Source organism: Panulirus ornatus, chromosome 52 (genome assembly GCF_036320965.1).
Source record: "Panulirus ornatus isolate Po-2019 chromosome 52, ASM3632096v1, whole genome shotgun sequence".
NCBI classification, from domain to species: Eukaryota; Metazoa; Arthropoda; class Malacostraca; order Decapoda; family Palinuridae; genus Panulirus; species Panulirus ornatus.
Genome location: NC_092275.1, coordinates 8,943,391 through 8,969,378, shown reverse-complemented (window position 1 = coordinate 8,969,378; position 25,988 = coordinate 8,943,391). Strand labels below are relative to the sequence as shown.

Below are 25,988 nucleotides of genomic sequence, written 5' to 3'. Positions count from 1 at the left end.
CTGTCAGAGTATGTTTTCGTGGGCATATTTATGACTGTGTGTGCATGAGTGTGTGCATGAGTGTGTGCATGAGAGTGTGAATGAGTGTATGCATGATCGTGTGCATGAGTGTGTGCATGAGAGTGTGCATAAATGTGTGCATGAGAGTGTGAGTGTGTACATGAGAGTGTGTATGAGTGTGTGCATGATCGTGAGCATGAGCGTGTGCATGAGCGTGTGCATGAGTGTGTACATGAGAGTGTGCATGAGTGTGTGCATGAGAGTGTGTACATGAGAGTGTGCATGAGTGTGTGCATGATCGTGAGCATGAGCGTGTGCATGAGCGTGTGCATGAGTGTGTGCATGAGAGTGTGTACATGAGAGTGTGCATGAGTGTGTGCATGATCGTGAGGATGAGCGTGTGCATGAGTATGTACATACAATAGGGAATCATCAATCAGTCACTGAGGCGGGAGGAAAAAGAGACTTACTGAGAAATCTTTATGAAGAGCAGAGACCAAATGTCGTGTAAAAACCTGAAACCTACATAAATGAATGTATGGAGATATTGAAGACAGAGCAAGAGATGTATAAAATTAGAAATATCCTATATGAATGATCGTCACCTTTTTTCTTGAATCTATATGTGACTAGTGAGTGATATATTATTATATACCAAGAGCAAAATGCTTAGAAATGCTATGGAAACAGAATGAGAGATAATGATATCTAACATACGAGCTCTACTTATGCTAGGCGCTAGAGAGCAACCAGCAGCATACACACATACACACACACACACACACACACACACACACACAAACACACACAAGAACCGTCGGTGTGCTGTAGAATTCAATATAGTTCTCATCTGTTGGTTTCTGGCATCCCCAGCGTACGAATGATATGACATGTAGATTTTTAGACATTTCTCCCACTTTGCATCCTAACTTCCAGCGGCTGAATAACGTATACGTTATTTATTACGTCCATTTGGCCTCAGCTCTTCCCTCGCAGCTGAGGAATATTGTCAAAAATCGAAGATCCGTTACTCTGAGTTAGTGGAGACGGATCTTTTCCTTATTTTCTACTTATTCATATTTCCTTTTTTTCCTCCTTTGTGGAAGGTTACAGCTTCGTCTTGTCTCTCTAATTCAATGGCGTTTCGACTAGAATTTGCCCGGCACGCAGTAGCTTAGTCGAGCACACAAAGAAAAATTGGTCGTACCTGCTAATATGAGCCTTTGACTTGTGGTTTCCAAATACACATCTTTCATTTCACACAATACGAACCTTTTACTCGACTTTTCAAAGAAACACCTTTCATTTTTTCCGATATAAGACTTTTACTCGAATTCCCAGAAGTCAGAAGCTATGAACTGAAATGTCTGTGGCGGTCGAGTTCAAGAGGAGCTACTAACACAGTAACTCCCCACCAGGATAGACAAGGGACGACGAGGAAGCAGGACACACAAGTCTCCATGCACTCGTGAAAGTTGGTGGTGTTTACCTGTGTCATGATGATATAGATACTCACAGCTGTTCTATGTCCGAGATGGACCTCAGTTATCCTGCATATACATGCAAGATAAGTTCCCAAGTGCACTTTCGTGTAATAACCACATCATCAGGAGAGATACAAGAAAGAAACATAATAGTCAGTTGATATACAACGAAGAGGCGTAGGTATGACGCCATTCGGTAAATGTAATATATATATATATATATATATATATATATATATATATATATATATATATATATATATATATATATATATATATATTACATAAACAGGCGTTGACCAGGTTGCCAAGGGAGTCACGACCATCGTCAGGCACGTCGCTTGATTGAGATAATGAATCATTTCCGGTTGGTTGAGTCGGATGGTTCGAGACTCATATTTGTCGGGTGCTCAGGCTCGTCCTGGTTAACAAGCCCCAGGGACGAGCCAATTAGCAAATTGCCAATTAGGAAACTCGATTTACCTGCTTACAATTGCCAATTTGGGGAAAACGGGAAAACCTCGGACGCACAGCTATGCAAAAACGTCAAATTAGAACTGTCTGTGTGTTGACATCACAGGTCATGGGTCTAGTAATTGGCTGGCGCTGACGCGGCATCTGATTGGGTGGTGGTAAGGTGGTTAGAATTAGCAATATACTCATATAGAGGAGGGTAGACTACTTCTTCGTTATCAGCATCTTCCGGTAGTTCATATCAAGGATGTAAACGCTAAAAGGATGAAGCAAGATGGGTAAAATCCTTTGTACGCGCATTACACAAACTTCATTCGAAAATCCGTTTTTTTGAGGTTTCATTCATTGTCCTTTCCATTGATAACACTGCCTCCCTGTGTGTAAGGGGTTAAGCGGTGACTCAGTAAGACTACCTTTATGTTCAATGGTTTTTCCTCATTAGTGAAGCCCTCTTTACCCATGGACGGGGTGATGACTCATAAAAGGGATTGTGAAACAAGTTCATAACCCCCAAAGTGATGTAGACAATCATTGGAAAGCTGACTGGAACATGAGACAAGTTGATAACCCACAAACGGGTGCATACAATCACTGCAAAGTAGACCGGGACGTGAGAGAAGCCAATAGTCTCCAGAAGGATATAGATAATCAATGGAAAGTGGACTTTGAGGGTGTGTTTATATATGGCCATCCAGTCATTCAGTCCTAATCGGCCAATCAGCTCTATTGTTTCTCAAAAGGTCTCATGTACAGTAGTAATCATGATTACCCGTACAGGTAACCTCGCTTAACCTCTCAATATATAACTGGTGTAAGTCCTTGATTTTCCTTTATGATAGTTTTATCATTGCTCCATCAGATCATTATTCAATATCCACATATGTTGTGCAGAAACCTAAATGTGTGTGTGTGTGTGTGTGTGTGTGTGTGTGTATGTGTGTGTGTGAGAGAGAGAGTGAGAGATTCTTGATGTGTTTTTTGTTCACCATTTCCAAAGTAACAAAAGGGGAATTAATGCTTCCGTATTTATTGATGACGCTCCATTGTGTGACAATGTCTGTCATTTCACTCCCAAATTCCAAATGAAAAATGCATTTACCAAAATGGAAATTACCTGGTCCTCGCGATACGGCTACGATGCATCTCATTCAACACTTTTTTCATAAAAGTTTCGGTGGTCGGGTGAATCTTTTATGTTATTAATGTTAAGGGGATACGACCTTTTGTAACGAAAGATCATATACATATAAAGTAAGCGTTGTTTATCAAGGTAGTCCGGAAATCTTCATAAAATACTTCAAAAACGAGTCTTTAATTGCCTCGCTCACTGCCGTTCGATAGTTTTAACGGAATCTCCGCCACTCGCAACTTTCACACAACATTTGGTCACCAAGGGAGGGAGCTGCCTGGCGTACGATGACTTATTTCATGTACTCTGTTGTGATGAAGCGAATAGGCATACGGCTTTATACAACTATGGAGATGGACAACATCAATCCCTCTAGTCTTTGACACAGAATGATGTAAACATAGCAAGGATGGGTGAGAGAAAATACATCGCTTAGAGAATTGGCAAACAGTTCCCCTTCTTGTCCACATATTATGATACTCTTGTGACCAGACTCGAACACACTCGATCTCCAATCGGGCAGTCACTCGTTTACCAAATGGCATCCCAGCTACGTCTCTTCGTTGTATATCAGATGACCATTATATTTCTTTCATGTATCTCCCCTGATGTGATTATTACACGAAAGCGCACTTGGGAACTTATCGTGTTTTATTTCCCCGTGGACTCATTGGAATATATATGATACTTAATCGCTGGCTAGCGCGTTAGCGAAGTAGAGCAAGGAAACAGACGAAGGAATGGCCCAACCCACCCACATACACATGTATATACATAAACGCCCCCACGCACGCACATATACATACCTGTACATTTCAACGTATATACATACACAAACATATCCATATATACACATATACATATCCATACTTGCTACCTTCATCCATTCCCATCGCCATCCCACCACACATGAAATTGGCACTCCCCTACCCCCGCGCGCCGAAGTAGCGCTGGAAAAAGACATCAAAGGCCACATTCGTTCACTCTCAGTCTCTCTAGCTGTCATGTGTAATGCACCGAAACCACACACACACACACAGTCACACACACACACACACACACATATATATATATATATATATATATATATATATATATATATATATATATATATATATATATATATATATATATATATATATGTATATATATATATTCATATATATATATATATATATATATATATATATATATATATATATATATATATATATATATATATATATATATATTTGAATCCTTTACACACCCACGGGCCTCGTTAAACGAAAATTATGAACCTATTTAGAGAATGATATGGCGGGAACAAGACCCCAGAGATACTTACGAAGATTACCTTTAAATGAGAGTGCTGTGCATAAACTTGTTTGTATACACTCGTGAACATTTTCCACACTTGGGGTTACATTTACGTAGGGTCATACGAGGAGAGATGATAGCATGGCGAGACCAGAGGTAAAGCAGTAAAAAAGCGGGAAGGGAGGCGATTTTGAGAGAGAGAGAGAGAGAGAGAGAGAGAGAGAGAGAGAGAGAGAGAGAGAGAGAGAGAGAGAGAGAGAGAGAGAGGACACCTATGTATAGCCTCCTCCACGGGTATTATCACGTAACGCTACAGGTCCACACCATTCTACATCCACCGCTCTCACACTGTTAATTAGATCACGTGTCATGTTATCCTTCTACGCCACGCCATAGAGGGTAATCCTTTATAGTTTCAAAGTTCTTGCAGATCCTCTTCAAAGAGGTTTACATAAGAATGTACTCGTTAGCATGTATGTGTGTGTGGGCTCTTAAGGGCGTCCTAAGGCATTTGTGAACTTATGCAAAGAAACATAAAATGAAAACAAAGCATATATATATATATATATATATATATATATATATATATATATATATATATATATATATATATATATATATATCATACTTTTACGTTGCCTTCCGCGTTAGCGAGGTAGTGCAAGGAAACACACGAAAGAATGGCCCAACCCACCCACATACACATGTATACACATAAACGCCACACACGCACATATACATACCTATACATTTCAACGTATATACACATATACATATATACACATGTAAATATTCATACATGCTGCCTTCACCCATTCCTGCCGCCACCCCGCCACACATGAAATGACACCTCTCTTCCCCCGCGTGCGCGCGAGGTACCGTTAAGAAAAGACAACAAAGGCTACACTCGTTCACACTCAGTCTCTACCTGTCATGTGTAGAACACCAAAACCACAGCTCCCTTTCCACATCCACGTCCTACAAAACTTTCTATGGTTTACCCCAGACGCTTCACATGCCCTGGTTCAATCCGCTGACAGCACGTCGACCCCGGTTTACCACATCATTCCAATTCACTCTGTTCCTTGCACGCCTTTCACCCTCCAGTATGTTCATTATTACACACTGATAAAGCTGTTAGATTTTAACAGCAATGATAATATCATCACTTGCTACCTATATAATATATATATATATATATATATATATATATATATATATATATATATATATATATATATATATATATATATATATATATATATATATATATATATATTCACCTAACTTTATTGTGGATGAATTTCTTTTTCTTTTCAAAATAGATTATGAAAACTGGAAACTAAGGACTTTGCCCATCCTCTTTAACTTCGTGTCACACAGGGTCAAAACACCCAGGCTTTTCTCTCCTGCAGAGGAAGCAACTCAGCTTATTTCCTAGAGAGGATGATGAATAATTCATGAAAAATCAGCTTGAGTTTTGGTCTGGAAAATGAGATACTTGGCAAAATAAAGGCTATACGAGATTTGCGTGATTCACACAAGGGTTTACCGCTGAAATGAAAGACTTTGCGATCATTTCTGTATTGGGTTTGTGGTCTACTGACGTACGTGTTAAGAGTATCGAATGCTAATGCTCATTTCAGTGCTTAAACTGAAATCCTTTTTGAAGTTGAACTCCACATATGCTATCTTTGAAGATACGAGACTTGTGAACATACAATCTTGAGGTCAGAAGGGACATAGGAAGATATGGGACACTCGTACAATAAGTGTGTGGTTGGTTAGCTTTGTTGTGGGTTTGAATACCTACACTGAATAAGTAAATTTTGTGTAAATCCTTCAGATTATACATTTCATATAAATCATATAAATCAAGTAAATGAATAATACACCACAACTGGTAACTAGTTATACCAGGCGCACATAAGTTTTTTTTTATTCTTAAACAGATAAAAATTCATCTACAACCTCCTACTTATACAACAGTTGCTCATTTACCCCGTGTAGAAGTCGTCACTGTTAACTTATACAAGTCTAACAAGCCTGTTAGAGTCGACCATCTGCTAGTTCGTCATATAACAGTATATAAGCCTCATATCAATAGTTAACTTACGTCTAACAAGCCTAAAGACGTGACTATCTTCTTAGTCGTATAACGGTTAGTGTCCATAAGTCTCATAATACAGATATGAAGGTCATGTGTACTAACTATTATATAACTAACTAGCAGATGATTGAGGGTTAACATGCTTGTTAGTCGTGTATAAGTCAATGGTGACAATTTCTACACGGGGTATAATAACAACGTTGTACGAGTACGATGTCGCTCATGGCAATCCTCACAGAGATGCATACTGACCAGGATCTGTGTTATAATGTGAGTGGACGAGCATGTACACTGGACTGGTTAAGCCCCCGGTAGTCTTTCAGACGCAATCATCTGTGCAAAATTAACATTCTGGGTAAAGTGTGTGGGTTAGGTCATCAGTAATCAAACGTGATGTAAATTACGATCTCTGAGTAAGACAGAGTGGCCCTTGAAAACGACGACATGGTTTAGTCCTGAAGTGTCATGACTTAATGATTAGGTCAAAGATCAAGCCATCATACTGGAGGGTCGTACCATTTTATCAAAGCTTAAATCCGTTCCGAAGATAACCGACGTTACTGTAAATTGTAAATATGTATAAAAATGGTCAGTGATAAACTACGTCACCTATATCGAACTCCACATCTTCAACACTGAACACTACAGCAGCACTAAGATAGTATATAGATTCAAAACGTTCTTTGATTTTGATAACATGCAATGAATAAATCCAAATATCTACCATTTAAGAAACGTTCTCTATCTTCAAGTCGGTTTTTCATTTCTTTCTTCATTCTTATGCACACAAGCTCAAAACATTCCCATAAAACGGAAATATATGACTGTAAAAGATAGATGCCAAAATGTAATTTACGTCAGTCATACGAAAGATTACATTTTGCATCTGTAAGTTATCCACAAATCAAACACAACTTGTAATTTCATTCTGCGTTTTTAAATACGATTTCTTTATAACCTTTAATAGGCTGATTTGTTCTCTAAAATATATTCTTGCTTATCCAAAGTCATTTACCTAACATAATCCTCTTCATACGTCAGTTAGTCTGCAATGCAGTGGCAAAACTCCTCGACGGATTTTGATGTGGTTCATCAACCTCCATCACTTCTGTACAGACATTCCCTGGATTACACAATGCCAGAGTGCTGAGCGTAATGGCCATCCATTGCTTTATATCATGTAACAGTTAGGTAACGATGTTTGACCTTTTAGCCAAATTCTTTTATACAAATGATACCGATACATGAAAATTCTTCACTACACACACACACACACACACACACACACACACACACACACTCGTGCAATATACGTCAACTATACATTATAGATATACCACATACCACTGAACGAAGGTCAATTAGTAATGGGCTCTGAGCACTGAAATCTAGCACCCCCTTCATCACACAGCCAATGCAAACAGAATCAGTCACTCTGCTAGAATCAACCCGAAGCTAAGTGCTTCCATTAATTACCTGAACATCAGACAATGATCATAACACACTAATTAACGCATGTGATTTGCTGCCTAAATGAAGTAATTATCATTGATATGAATCTGCGCTTTAGACCAGGGTATTGCTGTACCGTGCCACTATACTGTATCAATAGTACACACTGTCAGTAGACTGTGCCAATACACACATCCACACACTTCACTAGTACACCCTAACTATACACTATACATGTACTATACAACAGCACAGGAGATGCAACTATTCATCATCCTGAAGAGTAAATGACTGCTCACATGTGAACATGATAAATCATTCCTCAGCAGCTGTTCATTGAGATATTCTACCATCTTATTAAAGTAAATTGTTTATTAAAAGTCATTCGTATTTGCCATTCTTTTTTTTACAGGATGAATTTATTTCTCTCTCTCTGAGCCTATTCCGGCCGGATGAGTAATAAAACAACATTTGTTATATGTAAACAAGATATTTACAACTGCCTGGAAAATGAATTTTTTTTCCTACATATTTGCCATGGAAGTTATGGCTTTTCAGTTATTTACCCTCCAGTTTTTGGTAGCTACTAGCTTCGACCCCATACAATCAACACTGCCAATCCACACACAATTTCTGTGCTGCTTGTTTGAGCTGTATTGTTAGACCTTTGGTCTAATGATGACAATATAGTCGATAGCCTTTTTACACGTATGATGACGTAGGACTGATGTGTATAGTAATACAGAATATATCGAAAACCTGTGTTAACCTAAAGGACATAAAAATGATGGATAGCAAGGTTGTTTCAGATATGAATTGATTTGTTTTCGTTATCGTTTGTGCGTGTGTGTGTGTGTGTGTGCGTGTGTGTGTTAAAGTATACGTCAGAGGAGCTGGACGTGTATATGCAAGACGGGCGGTCGTCTAGGTTATCGTATGAAAGCGATACGGCAGATGATTGGCCGAACGTCCGTAACTACGCGAAATCATAACGACCCGTTGATTGGTGCTGGACTTCCTGTGTTGGGTGTATAATCTACGAGGACTTGAGGAGGTAGTATGAAAGAAAACGTCTGGTGTTTTACTGTCGTACGTTATAACCCTCTCAGAGTGACAGTTACAGGGACACAGTATCACGTACGTATTGTATTTGTATGAATATTCTGTATTTGTACATACATGTACCCAGTCATATCTATGTAGAGATTTCAAATCTCGCCAATATACGTACTTCAACACACACAACCCCAGATCCCAAGGTAAAACATTAACAAATCAACGGCATTTTTTTTTTTCGAAACATCTACCCAGTTAGTCAACCCGCCCTCTCTAACATCCAGTCTTCTCCAGGCATACACCACCATCACTGTATACAGAAACCACCTAGCGGACACTAGGTGAACTTTCCTCCGATCGTTTCCTACATTTGGTCACAAGGAACCGAACGCAGCCAGATCACATATCAATATATATGAGAAAAATAAACTGGAAGAAAGCAAACTGACTAATATTTGCATAGTAACTAGAATTCTTCACATTGAATAAGTTTCCATTCCTACAGCTAAGGCATTTCCATTTTCAACAACGCTGACCATTCCAGCAATGAACACATACCACATAGACATAAACAGCAAATAGAACTCTAACGTCGTGCAACCATACCAGTCATCATCAACACAGACCATAAAACAAATAGAATTTCTAAATGAGAGGGAGTTGTGAAGGAGGAAGGTGAGTGGTCTCCGGTGAAGGTGAGTCTGCGTTAAGGACATGTGGTTTTACCGAGGTTATTTAAACTGTTCGTGGACGGAGAGGTGAAGGAGGTAAATGCGTGAGTCCTAGAGCAAGGGAGTGTGTTGGGGGTGGACGAGCTACGGAAAGTGTTTGCAGATGATACAGTTTTGTCGGTAGACTCCAGGAAGAAACTCTGGATATTGTTGAGAGGTTGTTGGAGTGCAAAAGAAGAATATTGCGTGAAACAATGAAGAGAAGAAGTTACTGAGGTGCTTCGGGGGAGATGACACAGGATGGTATGAGTGTAAGTTTGGGTAGGGAAGAACTGGAAGAAGTGGGGTGCTTTAAGGTACACCAGGGAGTGGATGTGGCAGCAGGTGGAATCATAGGGCCTTAAGTGGGTCGTAGGAGGGGAGAAGAGAGTGAGGCGAAGGTTCCGGGTGTAGTAAAGGAGGGGTGTAAGTTTGTTAGAGAAAAGATAGAAAAGTTTGAAGTATGTTCCGACAGTGTCGAATATGGATGTGAGTCTTGGCGCTTAAACGAAAAAGCAGGAAAGAAGAATGGAATGCCTGAGGGCAGCATGTTGAGATGAGATGGGTTAATCACTCAAGGTATGACAGTGCAGAGAGAAAGGTGTGGTAGGGAGCATAGTAAAATTGCTCCTGAGTTCACTTCACCAAGGCTAGAGAATCCTAGTGTGATCATAGTCAGCGAAGCTAAGTAGCAACCCACGGAAGCATATCACTTAATTACTTAATTACATGAGTCTCAGCATATAAGTGTGCGGGATCTGGTTACAGCAAGTACAGCAGGGTGTTTCAGATTTAATCATCTAATTAAGTTTTGTGATAAAAAATGTAATTAGGGTATTTGTAATATAACAGTATATCTATTAACGTACACAAATCAACCTATGATTAAGGCCAAATTTAGCCTAAAATGGTACAAAGTAATTTTGTGTAGCAAAGTTCTTCTGTATTAATCTCTTGGTGGTATTGTAATGGGCGCGCAAAATATACGTCTGTTGCTCTATTGTATCCTGTTGCTATGCATTATACTACTGTTTTAGTGTCTGATGTGAATATACTGCATACTCTTGGCTGGAGCAAGTGTCAGACTTTCGTATTTCTCTACAGAAAGGAAAAAAATAGTGGAATGAAGGTTATCTTTCCAGCGTTTTGATACTACGTTAAGGACTTTTATTTGTGAGCTGGCTAGTGTTTTACAATCGTTCTCATACAACTTTGGAATTAAGTGGCGTAAATTTCATAGCAGTGCTATCAATAGTAGAGGCTTTAGTATAAACGTAATGTTACCTTAAAAATAGTTAACACAGGTGTTTGCGGAAAGAGAAAACTTATGTATATATAAAACGTGTTGCAGAGTTTTCCTGGTGGACTGTGAAGAATAGGAGGGGCGACGTGGCCTGTATAATCAACTATGACCTTCACGTATCAGAAAGAATTTGGGAACCAATGGTAACTCGAGTTTCTCTGACCCAGATGAAATCTAATTGGAAAATAGATCACAGGGGCGTCTGGAAACAGCTGCAGTTGGGGCATTCTTAACAGCTGTCATTATTTTGTTTTATTTACCCGGGATTTTATCCAATAGCTTATCCCCACGACCATAACTATGTCAGGAAGATAATTGTGCTCATAAACACCAAAGGAAACCCACGATGCTTTCAGGCATAAAGCCTTTCCTGTGCTTGCACCGAAGGTCGGCGGTACGTTATTTGTGACTATTTTGCACGAAAGCAGACGATTAATGTAACTGAGAAATGCCTGGAGCCATTACATCGGCATATATATTATGAATGTGTGATGCATCCAATACAGATTCTGTTGACTACCACTAGCTAGTCAATAGGTATTCATACCGGTATACATACATACATACATACATACATACATACATACATATCTGCACTCATGCTTTAAACTGAAGTAGAATCAAGATAGCGAAACAGACGGCAGAACCAGCAAAGGGGGTAAAGTGCTTTGGAAAGGTATGAGAGAGTGAGGCTATGGAGAGAGAAGAGAGAGGAGGTACACAACAGTCACGAAACTGACGAGTAAATGGAGAAAGGATTTATAGACTCGGTGAGATGAGTAGGGCGCGAGACGACAGACGGAGGTAGATTAATGAACCCGGGAATTAGGCGGAGGAAGAGGTCGAGGATTATTAATGAGCATTGGATACCAGGCGGAGGTAGAGGGCGACTTGTGAACATGGAAACCAGGTCAAGCCAACGACTATGGAGGTGCAACTGCGTAGGTATTAGGAGCGTAAGGGACGACATCGCAATGAACCTGCACTACAGTGGCTGTCATGCTCCCCTCCATGACGCCAGGTTGTGGTCCTTTCTTCCCCTCTTACATATACGTAGGTTGGTGTCATGTAGTCCATACACAACACTCGGTATGTATCTCACACGAGTTTTGATTCTTTGCCTGTGAGTTTTCCTAGGTAAGCGCCATGCCCTAATCTTTGCCCTGCCTAATGGAAAAAAATCTCGTCAGAGGTTCAGAAAGTTCAGCAGATGGGGCCGCCAAGAGTGCACAACTCCCTCCTTGGACTGCACAAATGCAGGTGATCAGAAACAGATGATTGCGCACACAGAACTCATCAGGCAAATGTTAATTAGGCGACGGGGTTCAGAGAGAGAGTGTTACAGGATTCACTTGGGCGAATGAACATTTCCTTCGAAAAATGCAAATGATCGAAGCATCTGAGGAAAATAGATGAAATTTTCTTGTAAGAGAATCTGGAGAGGAGTAATGCTGTAGTAACAAGGAAGTGAAGAAATGAAAATTGTTAAGTGCTGAAACTATGAATACTTATAGTATACAAAAGATAAATAAGTTGTATGACAATAAAACTCATGAAATGTGGCTCCACACGTGCAGATCTCTCTCACCATGTCGTAGAAATAGGGAATTACACACACCTTCGCACACACACCTGGATGGAGGCTTTGCATTTCTTTTTTTTTGGGGGGGTGGGATGATAAGGAGACGGTAAAAGTTCAAGTTGGCAGCGTTGTTATCAAAGAAAACAACATTTGGTGAAAAACTGAGAGAGAGAGAGAGAGAGAGAGAGAGAGAGAGAGAGAGAGAGAGAGAGAGAGAGAGAGAGAGAGAGAGAGAGAGAGAGAGAGAGAGAGAGAGAGAGAGAGAGAATGGGTTTGTGGCACCTGTTGGTACAATAGGAAGGCCTGAATAAACATGAATTTCTTGGCCATTAAAGTTCTGTATTAATCCATAAATACACTTGTTTTGTGAAGGAGAATAATACTAGTATCCTGAAACGAGGTCAGAGCTTTATTAAATTCATTTGCCGCTGGAACAAAATCCTTTAATCTGTTTTCCTCATAACAAAGCTCAATACTTTTACGTCTGAGAAAGATCATCCAATCTCTTGAGGGCAAACGCACAGACGTCGCACTAATGGGAATGTAAACTTACAATAGCGAGTTATTGTTGCTGGGGTCTACATCTGGCATGGCACCATCCTTGTACAAGGTAATTGCTGGACACTAGGTGACGATGGTGTTGTCCTTTAGGCCATCTGGGACACTACCTGGACGCTGGAGGTAAGTGAAGGTAAGTGAAGTTGTGAACGAGGGAACCGGAGAAGAGTCTGGGTATTGGTGAAATGTCAAGTTGTCTCTTCATAAACTAGGAGGAGCGTCAAGGACACTGTCGGAGAATAAGGTTACCTGTAGGAGGGCTGGAGCAGTGTGTGGAAGCTGGCGGAGTGTGAGGTTGTCTGTGAGAGATTTGGAACAGCACCTGGGCACGTGGTATGAATGAGGTTGTGTGTAGGTGAGCTGGAGGTGGGTAAAGGTATCCGGAAGAGACCTTTTGAACTGGAGGTGGGTAAAGATATCCGGAAGAGACCTTTTATTTGATCATTAATTCATCTTATACCATCATCTCATCTATCAGTCTTTAATGTTAAACCCTTGAATTTTAAAGATCACAAACACACTCATTGATAAGAGCAATCACTACATACACATTGAATGTAACCAAATCGATGCAAAGGTGATGAAAGAAGCCAAATAATACACAAAGGCTGATGAGTAGCATGACATATATTGAAGCATTCACAGCTTTAATATGTGGAATGAAGGAGACGAAGTTGAACTTTGATCTCTTGAAAGTATCTCATATCCGAGCCGTCTGCTATTGCCTCACAGTTTAAAGTCCTCTATGACAACAATGGTGCTTTGAAGACCGAGAATAGTCCACTCTTGAGAACTGACACCCTGTCATTCAAGTGTCAAGTAGGGTGGTTATGGGGACTTTGCTCAAGTGGCTGGTGGAGTGGATGATAAACTCATCTCTCGGTCTATGGCCATTGTGTGGAGAGAGAGAAGGATATGTGGCTGTACGGTCCTGAAGGAGGCGTTCAACTGATGCAACACCTAAGAGGATCTCACGTCACTTACCTACATGAATATCGACTATGACGTAAATGCAATTAGATCTTGTTACCCCCACTGCCCAACAGAAGGTTTTAACCCTCTTACTAAAGATGGTAATTCTTAGGAATGTATGTTCAGAGTACGACTCGAATCCTCATTTTCAATAAATGATGAAATACGAGGCCACTGCTTTATCATTACGATCTTCTCTCTTTTTGGACAAACGAATAGAATCCGGAGGCTCAGAAACACGAACGTTCTAAGTGAAGAAGAGTGATTTAAGATACGAAGAGTCTCGAAGTTCTCCATTTATACAAGCATTGATTGTAGAAAACTTTTCGTCACAAAGACTAGAGACGATTAGATGGACTCATTTGTGAGATATTCTTATAATAATCTTCATGATCAGTTGTGTCTTAACACTCAGGATGGCTTAATGAATACACAGGTCTCACTGTACGCTGGATATCGTGGTGGAAACGTCTTTTCAATAAAAGTCATTTCTTAAGAGAATGGCGGTATTCGATTTCATTCGTATTCTGATCAATACGATTTCATTACCTGCAACAATAGGTTCCAATCTTCTATGGGGTTGTATCTCTCATTGATTATGAGGCTATTCCACTCCCTTCCTCGCCGAGGATTTATAGGTTTTCTCCCGAAAGAAAAGCAAGACCACAGCTGCCAAGGGATTCTATGGTCCTTTCCACGTTCTGCAGTCGACTAGACCGGTGTTTATTGCCATAAACCTTTCTTTTAAGTAGATGACTTTACACAAACAGAGTATTGGAGGATTTGTAGATTTCCTTTCGAGAAAAAAAGAAAAAAGAAACCTGGACTGCAGCCTCCAGGGGATTCTTTGGACCATTTCATGTTCTGTAGTCGACTTTGCAAATTACTCTGCCTATCAGTTGCCGGAGAATTTCCCTTTAAGTAGTGGCTAAAGCGGTACGGTCAAAGCCTTGCCAAAATGAGGCCACGTCTCTTGAAAAGATAAGAAAAAAAGTGGAAATGCAAAGGTGATGAATTCTGTGGCACCCAGATGAAAACGGACGGATTTTGCACATACATGAGGTCAGTCTTCAACATGGCTCTGGCTTCTGTTCGAACCCGTAACGTAAGAAATTAGCATCACTTATGATACTGTCGTATGTCAGAGGGTCATGAACTCAAGCCATGTGGACCCTCACTACCTACACAGTGATGACGTCTTCTCACGTCCTGCTAGACATCCCCGGCTGACGTCATAGTTAACTCTTAACCTTGCCAGTGACGTAAGATGTCACTTTTATACCCACAGTCCATGATTTCCCGTGAGACTGGCTTTTTTCAAGAGGTCAGTACCCAGGAAAATACATTTTAATCACCACTAGGGTAGGAAAAAAGAACCTCAGCCGAGTTTTCTTCAAGGTACGAGTGAAAAAAATGAGAGACGAAGAAATCAGTAATGTTAAGAGTTGTCTTCTGAGCATCACATCCGGAGACATGTTCCTCTGTGAGGCTGCCGGCTCCACTCCTCCCTCCATTCCCACCACCCAGACCCGGTAGTGCTTGATGCCATAATGGAAGTACTTCAGTTCGGTCGTTATCTTAACTGTGTGACACCTCATTCTCCGTGCCCACTCGAGATCCTGGACTGATTTCGTCATATGATGAACCCAGTAGCTGCGTGTAGAGGCGGGAGGCGAGGTACAAGACAACTGTCACTTGAGGGAAGGTCAAGTATTACCTGCTTGTATAAAGTCAGCCAAGTGGTACTACAATCAACATCACTTACAAAAGTACAGTAACACCCTCTCCCCTGTCATCGTCTCTCAAGTACAGATGCAACGTGCATATATATATATATATATATATATATATATATTGGAAAGGATCAGATAGTGAAGTAAGGACTGATGACTTTACAGTTACGTGAGGGTGTAAGAAGCATGTTCATATCTTTTTTTACAAGCAGGTATCCCCAGGCGGACACGTAACCATCACTGTACACTCTCTGTTGTAGCCTCTCCTGCCCTGTAATCTCTGAACGTCCGGGTAGTGAACCATGCCTTGAAGAGCTACCCCTCTCTCTCTCTCTCTCTCTCTCTCTCTCTCTCTCCCGCGCCCCTGGCGTCCGGGAAGTGATATCTTATCATGGAGAGAGAGAGAGAGAGAGAGCACAAACACCATGCTCCACGCAAAGAGATGGTTAGGAAAACAATGTCTGAAGACTTGTTTTATCACCATCACGATTGAGCGGCTGTTAAGCACGACTCTGCCGCCCTTGGACGTGATTCCTTAGCCTTTAAAACCCAAGTCTTAAAGGTTAGGTCAGAGGTCACGCCATCATACCAAAGGGTCGTATAGGCATGGTCAATGGTCGTAACGTCGTGCTTGAAGGGGTTTACTGCCTTGCTCAAGGATCGTACAGTAATGTTCAAAGGATCGTACCGTCGTGCTCAAGGATCGTACCGTCGTGCTCAAGGATCGTACCGTCGTGCTCAAGGATCGTACCGTCGTGCTCAAGGAACGTACCGTCGTGCTCAAGGGTCGTACCGTCGTGCCCAGGGAACGTAGTCTGGCGGTCAGGTGTCGGTCCGCCGTGCTCAAGGAGACTTTGGCCACTAGCCAATCCCTTGAGTCTGTCTTTTTACGCTTAAACAACATTGTTTCGGAATTAACAACAGACATTAAACAAATCAATCATACCAATGTGTGAGAGGTAGACACATCCTGCTTCAGTGTGTGTGTGTGTGTGTGTGTGAACTACGCCACCGCTGGCGCCATGTCGTCCATCTGATGGCCATGACGAACGATCATTTCCGTATAGGAAGTAGATACCGAGGTGGCGGCACGAATCATCCCCCGAAATAGTTTTCCACGAAATTGTTCGACGTCGTTATCAAAGCCATGATACACAAAGTTAGGAACGGTTTTTCTTTTCTCTCTTTTTTGCACTTCACAGTTCGAGTTCCTGGGTAGTATGGCGGTAACTGCAGTTATGTGTTGACGTCAGCAAGCTGTTGAAGTGATGACGTCAGCAAGCTGTTGGTATGATCACGTCAGCAAGCTGTTGGTAAAGAGAAAACAGCAGTTCTACTACGACCCTCGAGATGGGTAGGAAACAACTTCATTTTGTTCCAGGATCGTACTTTAATTTCCTGTGTCCAAAAGTAGGTGTTCACATACCTTGTAACTCCTCCTGATGCATCTTGAAAGTATTTAGTTTCGACAGGACACACAATAGTGTTTCCCATGCAGTGGAGTCTAGTGTAGATGTATAGCATCAGTGAACGCAGGGTTCTGGTCTGATTATATACTGACAAGGTTGATATAGACTTAAGTGATACACGGATGAGGAGAATCATTGCAAATGTTCTACAACAGAATATTGTAGCCACACTATGCTATTCATTCTACCATCTTTTAAGAACAACACTCTTTTATGATTGTGTTGTCCCTTCTCTTTATTTATGGTCAATTCTACGAGTCAAGCCACACAGCAGTCCCAACCCTACGCACCTCTAAATCCCTGATCTTGAAATGAAGACAGGTTTTGTTTTCGTCACTTTTTGAGACTGTTTGCCGACCTATATTCAGAGTGGGATCCTAACAGTGTTCAATCTCACCCTTGGGATCTTGCTTTCGTTAGATCTCACCCTTAGGATCCTGCCTTTGTTGGATCTCACCCTTGTGAACGTGTTCCTTATTGGATCTTACATTTCAACCCTCCACTGACCTAACTCATCCCTTTTTCAAATTCTCCATCATGAGACACAGTCACTTAAAGAGCCAGTGAGCCAAACCACTTCACTACCATGCTTTCCCATAGATCATTCTTAATACCACAAATTCCTCAGTGTATCCAGATACAAAATCCCTGTAACCATGAATTCTTCTGTGATAGCTTTTCCGTATAATGCCCGAGACATTGCCGCTATTCTGACGTTTTCATCAGAGAGGTGTTAACAAGGTATTTGATCAGGAGAGAACATTTTAATAATTTAAGCATACAATTGAAAGAATCTTAGAACACTGATTACGCAAAAGGCAGCTCGTTATCTTGGAGCGGAAGATAACAGATTGAGCAGATACACCCAAGACTGATACATGTCGAGATATGATCATTTTTCCCGGGTCATAAGTACTCACTCATCTTGCAGCTCTTCAGTCCTGGTCTGCTTTTACACTTTGTTTCGCATCATTGTCTCTCATGATGGCGATGGGGGATAAACAGAACAATAGTATGCATGTATTGCACATTTTGGTTTCAGCGATTAACGACTGTGTTGGTTTAATTCAGCAACAATTGTTAACATACACATCACATTCACAGTAATTATCAACTAGGGAATGAAACTGTACATGAGCTTTTATACTCATTAAAACATTTCATTACAATAACGTAACATATATTCACTGACCTCCATGTGTGTTATTACTGAACCTTGTTGTTATCTATGTACAGATCATAGATATATGTTGAATTTCCTTAGCGCCATCATCATAGAACTGTTAGGTGCTAAGCATCATATTCCTGTATGATATAAGATCTATAAGAATTTTTATTCATATGTCTGACATGCACCTCTACTCCGTTTAGTGATAAGATTTGTAATATGTCCTATATTGTTATTTTCATGATTATCCTGACACATTTTATACAGAAAAAAAGATTGAAAGTTAAATGAAAAGCCTTTCTCATTCTCAGTCAAAACTAAGTGTAATTTTGATGTTTTTTTCTTCAAAGCGTGCCAGTCCTTCTCGCGCCTTAGCCTCAGTGTAGTTGCCTTCTTGCTGATGTGCTTAATCTAAGATGGTTTCTGTGATGCCCGTCTTCCATCTGACAAATTCATCAACTCTCCGCCAGAAGGTGGTGATCCTCTTCCAATTGCTGATCACAATTCCAACCACAGAAGAAAGGATGTCACGACTCCTCCAGTTGCCGGTCATAATTCCAGCCATCGTCTAAGAGGTATCACTCCTATTCCAGCAGCTGGTCACTATGTTATCCAGCAATCAGATGATACAAGTACCCCAGTTGCTGGTCTCACTACAGCCCATCAGCCAAAAGGTATTACATCTCTTCCAGTAAATCATCTTCCTTTCAGCCACCTGCTAAAAGGTTCCACATGTCGTCCAGAAGATAATTAGCCTCCAGCCACCAGAAAAGGGTCACCATATCTCTCCCAGCAGATTACCCTTAAAGTCACTAGCCAAAAGGTACCACATCTTTTCAAGCTGATGATCTCCCTTCCAGCCACCAGTCAAAAGCTATCATCCTTTATGGAATTTGTTTTCCCAGTGATAATTGTACGTGTTAGAGGCATCTATATTCCCAGTGGTATTTTTTTCCAGTCATAACTGTACTTTTTAGTGATATGTAATTTTTTCATATTGGTATTTGTGGTATTTGTTTTTCTTAGTGCTATTCATACTTCTCAATGGTTTCCGTTTCGTTCGGGGAATCTTTTTTTCAATTATATTTGCACTGTTCAAAGTTTGGAGCAGTGGACCTGAAGATAGCTTGGACTGAGTAAGATTAAGATATGTCAAGATGCAACGATGATTATTTCCCAGTGTTCATTGTGATGGTAAACAAAAGAACATCTACAAAGAACTTTCCTTTATACTTTATTACAACATATGACATTTTGGATAGCAGAAAAATGTTTACTGAAAAATAAAAAGAAAGTGAATCTAGTAGATACACGTATACAATGCTGTACAGCATATAAGCAACGAGAGTAAGTAGAAACCCCTCGTATAAGTTAGATGAAACATCTGTTTCAAAAAGGGTAAACTTTCGTGTCTGATCAAAAGAGCGATGTACTTGGAATAACTTGTTTTGTTCAGATTAATAGGATTACAAGACACTAGTGTCATCGCTGTTATACACCCTATATTATAGTGCTAGAATAATCACATTTATTATTCCATTAGTAGTGAGGTTCGCATGATTAACGTAAGTGTTGTAACTTAAGTGATCAGTAATCCATGGTGTCAGGAAACTGTAAGAGGTAAAGACTGTCCAGGAAACTGTAGAAGGTAAAGACGGTAATCTCTGTCATAGTCAATAAAAGGTTTAAATGTTACAATACTCAGTATTGCAAGAAATATACCAGATGTTACAAGTTGAGGCTCTGACTTAAGACTAAAACTTCCATATGTCTCTGACATACACTGTATAATCACAACAGAAGACCAACGCCAGGAACACTGAGGGCAGTTGAAGAACATTTCCTCAATGGACTGTATCGTTGTGGCTGAGCCAGTCATCATTGCACAGTGATAGTCTCCCACACAGTCAGATTCTCGCTTCATCCAACTAGTCTCAGTTGGGAACTCTGGAATGAAGTGAGAAAAAGTTTGAGATTAATACTTCATTCCTATTTAATTCAAGAGTCAGCTGGTGTCATGATTTTGCTATTAGTGATATTACATTTTTGTGAAGGGTTTTCCATAGTGATTTACTAGTCCAAGCAGCTTTGTGGATCTTTAGCAGTTTGTGGTTTCAGAACAATAATCATCATTAATGTAAAGTAGCTGCAGACTTTTCCAGTTGTCCAGGTGCTGGAAGTCATCCTGGAGAAGTAATATGTCCAGCACGTTTGCATGACGTACGTGTGTGTGTAAACGCTTGAAGCAATTCATATACATATTATAAACTAAGTTGATCAAAGAATTTCAAATAAGAAAAAGTACATCCATGATTGACCCTAAAGGGTCAAAGGCCATTTTGAATTAAGGTTCAAACATTTAGGATCTTTACATCTATTTACTTTGGTTATTCAAAAATGTAGTATTAAAGGTCTTAATCAATTCACTCATCAAGATCCATATTTAATGTATATGCAGAGAAAAGAACATCTGCAGGAAGTGAATAACTTGATATAATCCATATTTAATGTACATGCAGAGGAAGGACATCTGCAGGAAGGGAATAACTTGATATAAAGTCAATGCTCGAGGCGACGGCATGAAGAAAAGTGGAGGTCACTGCCCTAAAGTAATTACTTGTTGACGAGTTCTCCTGGAGCCCTGAAGGAGGAGGTGTCTGGACGGAGTGGAGATGTAGGAGGCATAGGAGGGAAGGTAAGAAAAACAAGATGAAGTCGTAGAAATGGAGTGATGGAAAGGAAGACAGTGAGTGGAGAGGAGAAAGAAGGCGGAAGAGAAACAAGGAGGCACGAAAGAATTAAGAAGGCTTACACTGAGGGTAATCTATCTTTATTTCTCGAGGCCATCTGTCAACGGTAGTAAAGGTATTGACTTAAGGAGAAAGTAAGATAAATGAGACGATTAATTTGGCCAGAGATCACCTGTGTCTACCCTTCTTCACATTAGCAAGGCAGAGTGATCTTGGCGTGACGAAAGAAGCCTTACTCTAGATTAAGGAACCTTACCAAGGCTGAGGGACCTTGCTGAAGATAACGTACTGGATATGGAAGATGAAGATCCACACTGAAACATGCCAACTGTGACTACTAAGATCAACTGGTAATCATGGATTTGCTTTGTAATCCATAGAGTTGCCTCAGCGAAGAATTACAGTCATATTTAGCCCAGTGAATTGAGGCAAGATTCGAGATAAAGAAGAAATGTTTAAAAGGAAACAGAACATAACTGGTCCAATTTTGAATCACATATAAAGTTATGATTTTGCTTTAATATATATATATATATGGCATGAGAAGAGTGGGAGGTGGGCTGTTTAGAAAGGGTAGTGAGTGGTGGGATGAAGAAGTAAGAGTATTAGTGAAAGAGAAGAGAGAGGCATTTGGACGATTTTTGCAGGGAAAAAATGCAATTGAGTGGGAGAAGTATAAAAGAAAGAGACAGGAGGTCAAGAGAAAGGTGCAAGAGGTGAAAAAAAGGGCAAATGAGAGTTGGGGTGAGAGAGTATCATTAAATTTTAGGGAGAATAAAAAGATGTTCTGGAAGGAGGTAAATAGGGTGCGTAAGACAAGGGAGCAAATGGGAACTTCAGTGAAGGGCGTAAATGGGGAGGTGATAACAAGTAGTGGTGATGTGAGAAGGAGATGGAATGAGTATTTTGAAGGTTTGTTGAATGTGTCTGATGACAGAGTGGCAGATATAGGGTGTTTTGGTCGAGGTGGTGTGCAAAGTGAGAGGGTTAGGGAAAATGATTTGGTAAACAGAGAAGAGGTAGTAAAAGCTTTGCGGAAGATGAAAGCCGGCAAGGCAGCAGGTTTGGATGGTATTGCAGTGGAATTTATTAAAAAAGGGGGTGACTGTATTGTTGACTGGTTGGTGAGGTTATTTAATGTATGTATGACTCATGGTGAGGTGCCTGAGGATTGGCGGAATGCGTGCATAGTGCCATTGTACAAAGGCAAAGGGGATAAGAGTGAGTGCTCAAATTACAGAGGTATAAGTTTGTTGAGTATTCCTGGTAAATTATATGGGAGGGTATTGATTGAGAGGGTGAAGGCATGTACAGAGCATCAGATTGGGGAAGAGCAGTGTGGTTTCAGAAGTGGTAGAGGATGTGTGGATCAGGTGTTTGCTTTGAAGAATGTATGTGAGAAATACTTAGAAAAGCAAATGGATTTGTATGTAGCATTTATGGATCTGGAGAAGGCATATGATAGAGTTGATAGAGATGCTCTGTGGAAGGTATTAAGAATATATGGTGTGGGAGGCAAGTTGTTAGAAGCAGTGAAAAGTTTTTATCGAGGATGTAAGGCATGTGTACGTGTAGGAAGAGAGGAAAGTGATTGGTTCTCAGTGAATGTAGGTTTGCGGCAGGGGTGTGTGATGTCTCCATGGTTGTTTAATTTGTTTATGGATGGGGTTGTTAGGGAGGTAAATGCAAGAGTCCTGGAAAGAGGGGCAAGTATGAAGTCTGTTGGGGATGAGAGAGCTTGGGAAGTGAGTCAGTTGTTGTTCGCTGATGATACAGCGCTGGTGGCTGATTCATGTGAGAAACTGCAGAAGCTGGTGACTGAGTTTGGTAAAGTGTGTGGAAGAAGAAAGTTAAGAGTAAATATGAATAAGAGCAAGGTTATTAGGTACAGTAGGGTTGAGGGTCAAGTCAATTGGGAGGTGAGTTTGAATGGAGAAAAACTGGAGGAAGTGAAGTGTTTTAGATATCTGGGAGTGGATCTGTCAGCGGATGGAACCATGGAAGCGGAAGTGGATCATAGGGTGGGGGAGGGGGCGAAAATTTTGGGAGCCTTGAAAAATGTGTGGAAGTCGAGAACAGTATCTCGGAAAGCAAAAATGGGTATGTTTGAAGGAATAGTGGTTCCAACAATGTTGTATGGTTGCGAGGCGTGGGCTATGGATAGAGTTGTGCGCAGGAGGATGGATGTGCTGGAAATGAGATGTTTGAGGACAATGTGTGGTGTGAGGTGGTTTGATCGAGTAAGTAACGTAAGGGTAAGAGAGATGTGTGGAAATAAAAAGAGCGTGGTTGAGAGAGCAGAAGAGGGTGTTTTGAAATGGTTTGGGCACATGGAGAGAATGAGTGAGGAAAGATTGACCAAGAGGATATATGTGTCGGAGGTGGAGGGAACGAGGAGAAGAGGGAGACCAAATTGGAGGTGGAAAGATGGAGTGAAAAAGATTTTGTGTGATCGGGGCCTGAACATGCAGGAGGGTGAAAGGAGGGCAAGGAATAGAGTGAATTGGAGCAATGTGGTATACAGGGGTTGACGTGCTGTCAGTGGAGTGAATCAAGGCATGTGAAGCGTCTGGGGTAAACCATGGAAAGCTGTGTAGGTATGTATATTTGCGTGTGTGGACGTGTGTATGTACATGTGTATGGGGGGGGGGGGGGTTGGGCCATTTCTTTCGTCTGTTTCCTTGCGCTACCTCGCAAACGCGGGAGACAGCGACAAAGTATAAAAAAAATATATATATATATATATATATATATATATATATATATATATATATATATATATATATCACTTAAGAAGATATGGAAATGATATTTATCTAAATCGGTGAAGGTAGAGGAGTTCTGTAGATTTCATCATAGTTTGAATATAACGGAGGAAAGATAGACAGTACAATAGTGCCTATGACAATGGAGTTTAAGGTACAAAGTCATATATCATCTTTATCCAAGTAAAATATGAAGGAATTCTGTACAGAATGACACATTCGGTGCACGCACATACATACACACACACACACACATATATATATATATATATATATATATATATATATATATATATATATATATATTATTTTCATTTTGCTTTGTCGCTGTCTCCCGCGTTTGCGAGGTAGCGCAAGGAAACAGACGAAAGAAATGGCCCAACCCACCCCCATAGACAATGTATACACACACACGTCCACACACGCAAATATACATACCTATACATCTCAATGTACACATATATATACATACACAGACACATACATATATACCCATGCACACAATTCACACTGTCTGCCCCCATTCACTCCCATCGCCACCTCGCCACACATGGAATACCTTCCCCCTCCCCCCTCATGTGTGCGAGGTAGCACTAGGAAAAGACAACAAAGGCCCCATTCGTTCACACTCAGTCTCTAGCTGCCATGCAATAATGCCCGAAACCACAGCTCCCTTTCCACATCCAGGCCCCACACAACTTTCCATGGTTTACCCCAGACGCTTCACATGCCCTGATTCAATCCACTGACAGCACGTCAACCCCGGTATACCACATCGATCCAATTCACTCTATTCCTTGCCCTCCTTTCACCCTCCTGCATGTTCAGGCCCCGATCACACAAAATCTTCTTCACTCATCTTTCCACTCCAATTTGGTCTCCCACTTCTCGTTCCCTCCACCTCCGACACATATATCCTCTTGGTCAATCTTTCCTCACTCATTCTCTCCATATATATATATATATATATATATATATGTGTGTGTGTGTGAGTTTGTGTGTGTCTGTGTGTATGTGCGTGCACTGAATGTGTCATTCTGTACAGAATTCCTTCATATTTTACTTGGATAAAGATGATATATGACTTTGTACCTTAAATTCCATTGTCATAGGTACTAATAGACTGCCAACCTTTCTTTCATTATAATTCCTACTATGATGAAATTTGCACATTTCCTCTTCCTTCATCATTCCAGATAAATGTCTTTTCTATGTCCTGTTTAGTAACATATCCAGGCTGTCTTTGGATGTAGTTATATCACATCATATACCTAATAATCATTTACACTTCACTGAAATAACACAAACCATAAGTTAAGAATGTTTTCCAAACATTACCAGGATAAATGATGATAATAATAATGATAATAATGATCATAATAATAATGATAATAATAATAATAATAATAATAATAATAATAATAATGATAATAATAATGCTCTCACAACCGTGATGTCGAAGTCATTCTAATCCTAAACAAGAATATATCCGTACACTATTACTCCTCGCAATACTGTTCTCCCGTTATCTGCCTATCCCATGTACTCCCACATATACTGCAGTGGGTGCACACTGTACTCCCACATATACTAGTACAGTGGGTGGCAACACTCACCATGGGAGTGGCATAGTGGTTGTGTGGCAGCCACTGGTGCTGGAGAAGACCTGGGACGCCCGACACCAGTAGCTGATACATGGATCCTCCTTGTCGTGCCACACCTCCCCGTCTAGGTGGAGGACCCCGTCTTTACCAAGACAATCCCTGCGAGGTAGAGGAACCGGACAGGCTTATGAGCGCTGATGGGGAGGTGTTCACAGCTTTTGTGATTCGTAAGACAGTTTCGCTTTTTTAATATATCGTGAATACAACGCGATAATCTACCATGGAGCAAAATGTTGTCCCAGGTACTCATATTATATATGTATATATATATATATATATATATATATATATATATATATATATATATATA

At 40.5% G+C, this 25,988-nt stretch overlaps 1 protein-coding gene across 2 annotated transcripts in view; it reads right to left on the bottom strand.

The window, feature by feature from the left end:
- Positions 1–19,710: 19,710 nt before the first annotated feature.
- LOC139765045 (kielin/chordin-like protein) overlaps positions 19,711–25,988 on the bottom strand; it is a 58,545-nt gene continuing 52,267 nt past the window's right edge. For both annotated transcript variants that reach the window (XM_071692127.1, XM_071692128.1), the window contains 2 exons: positions 25,631–25,777; positions 19,711–20,446 (listed from right to left, as the gene is read on the bottom strand). The gene's annotated coding sequence lies outside the window, so the exon portion shown is untranslated. The remainder of the gene's footprint in view (positions 20,447–25,630; positions 25,778–25,988) is intronic.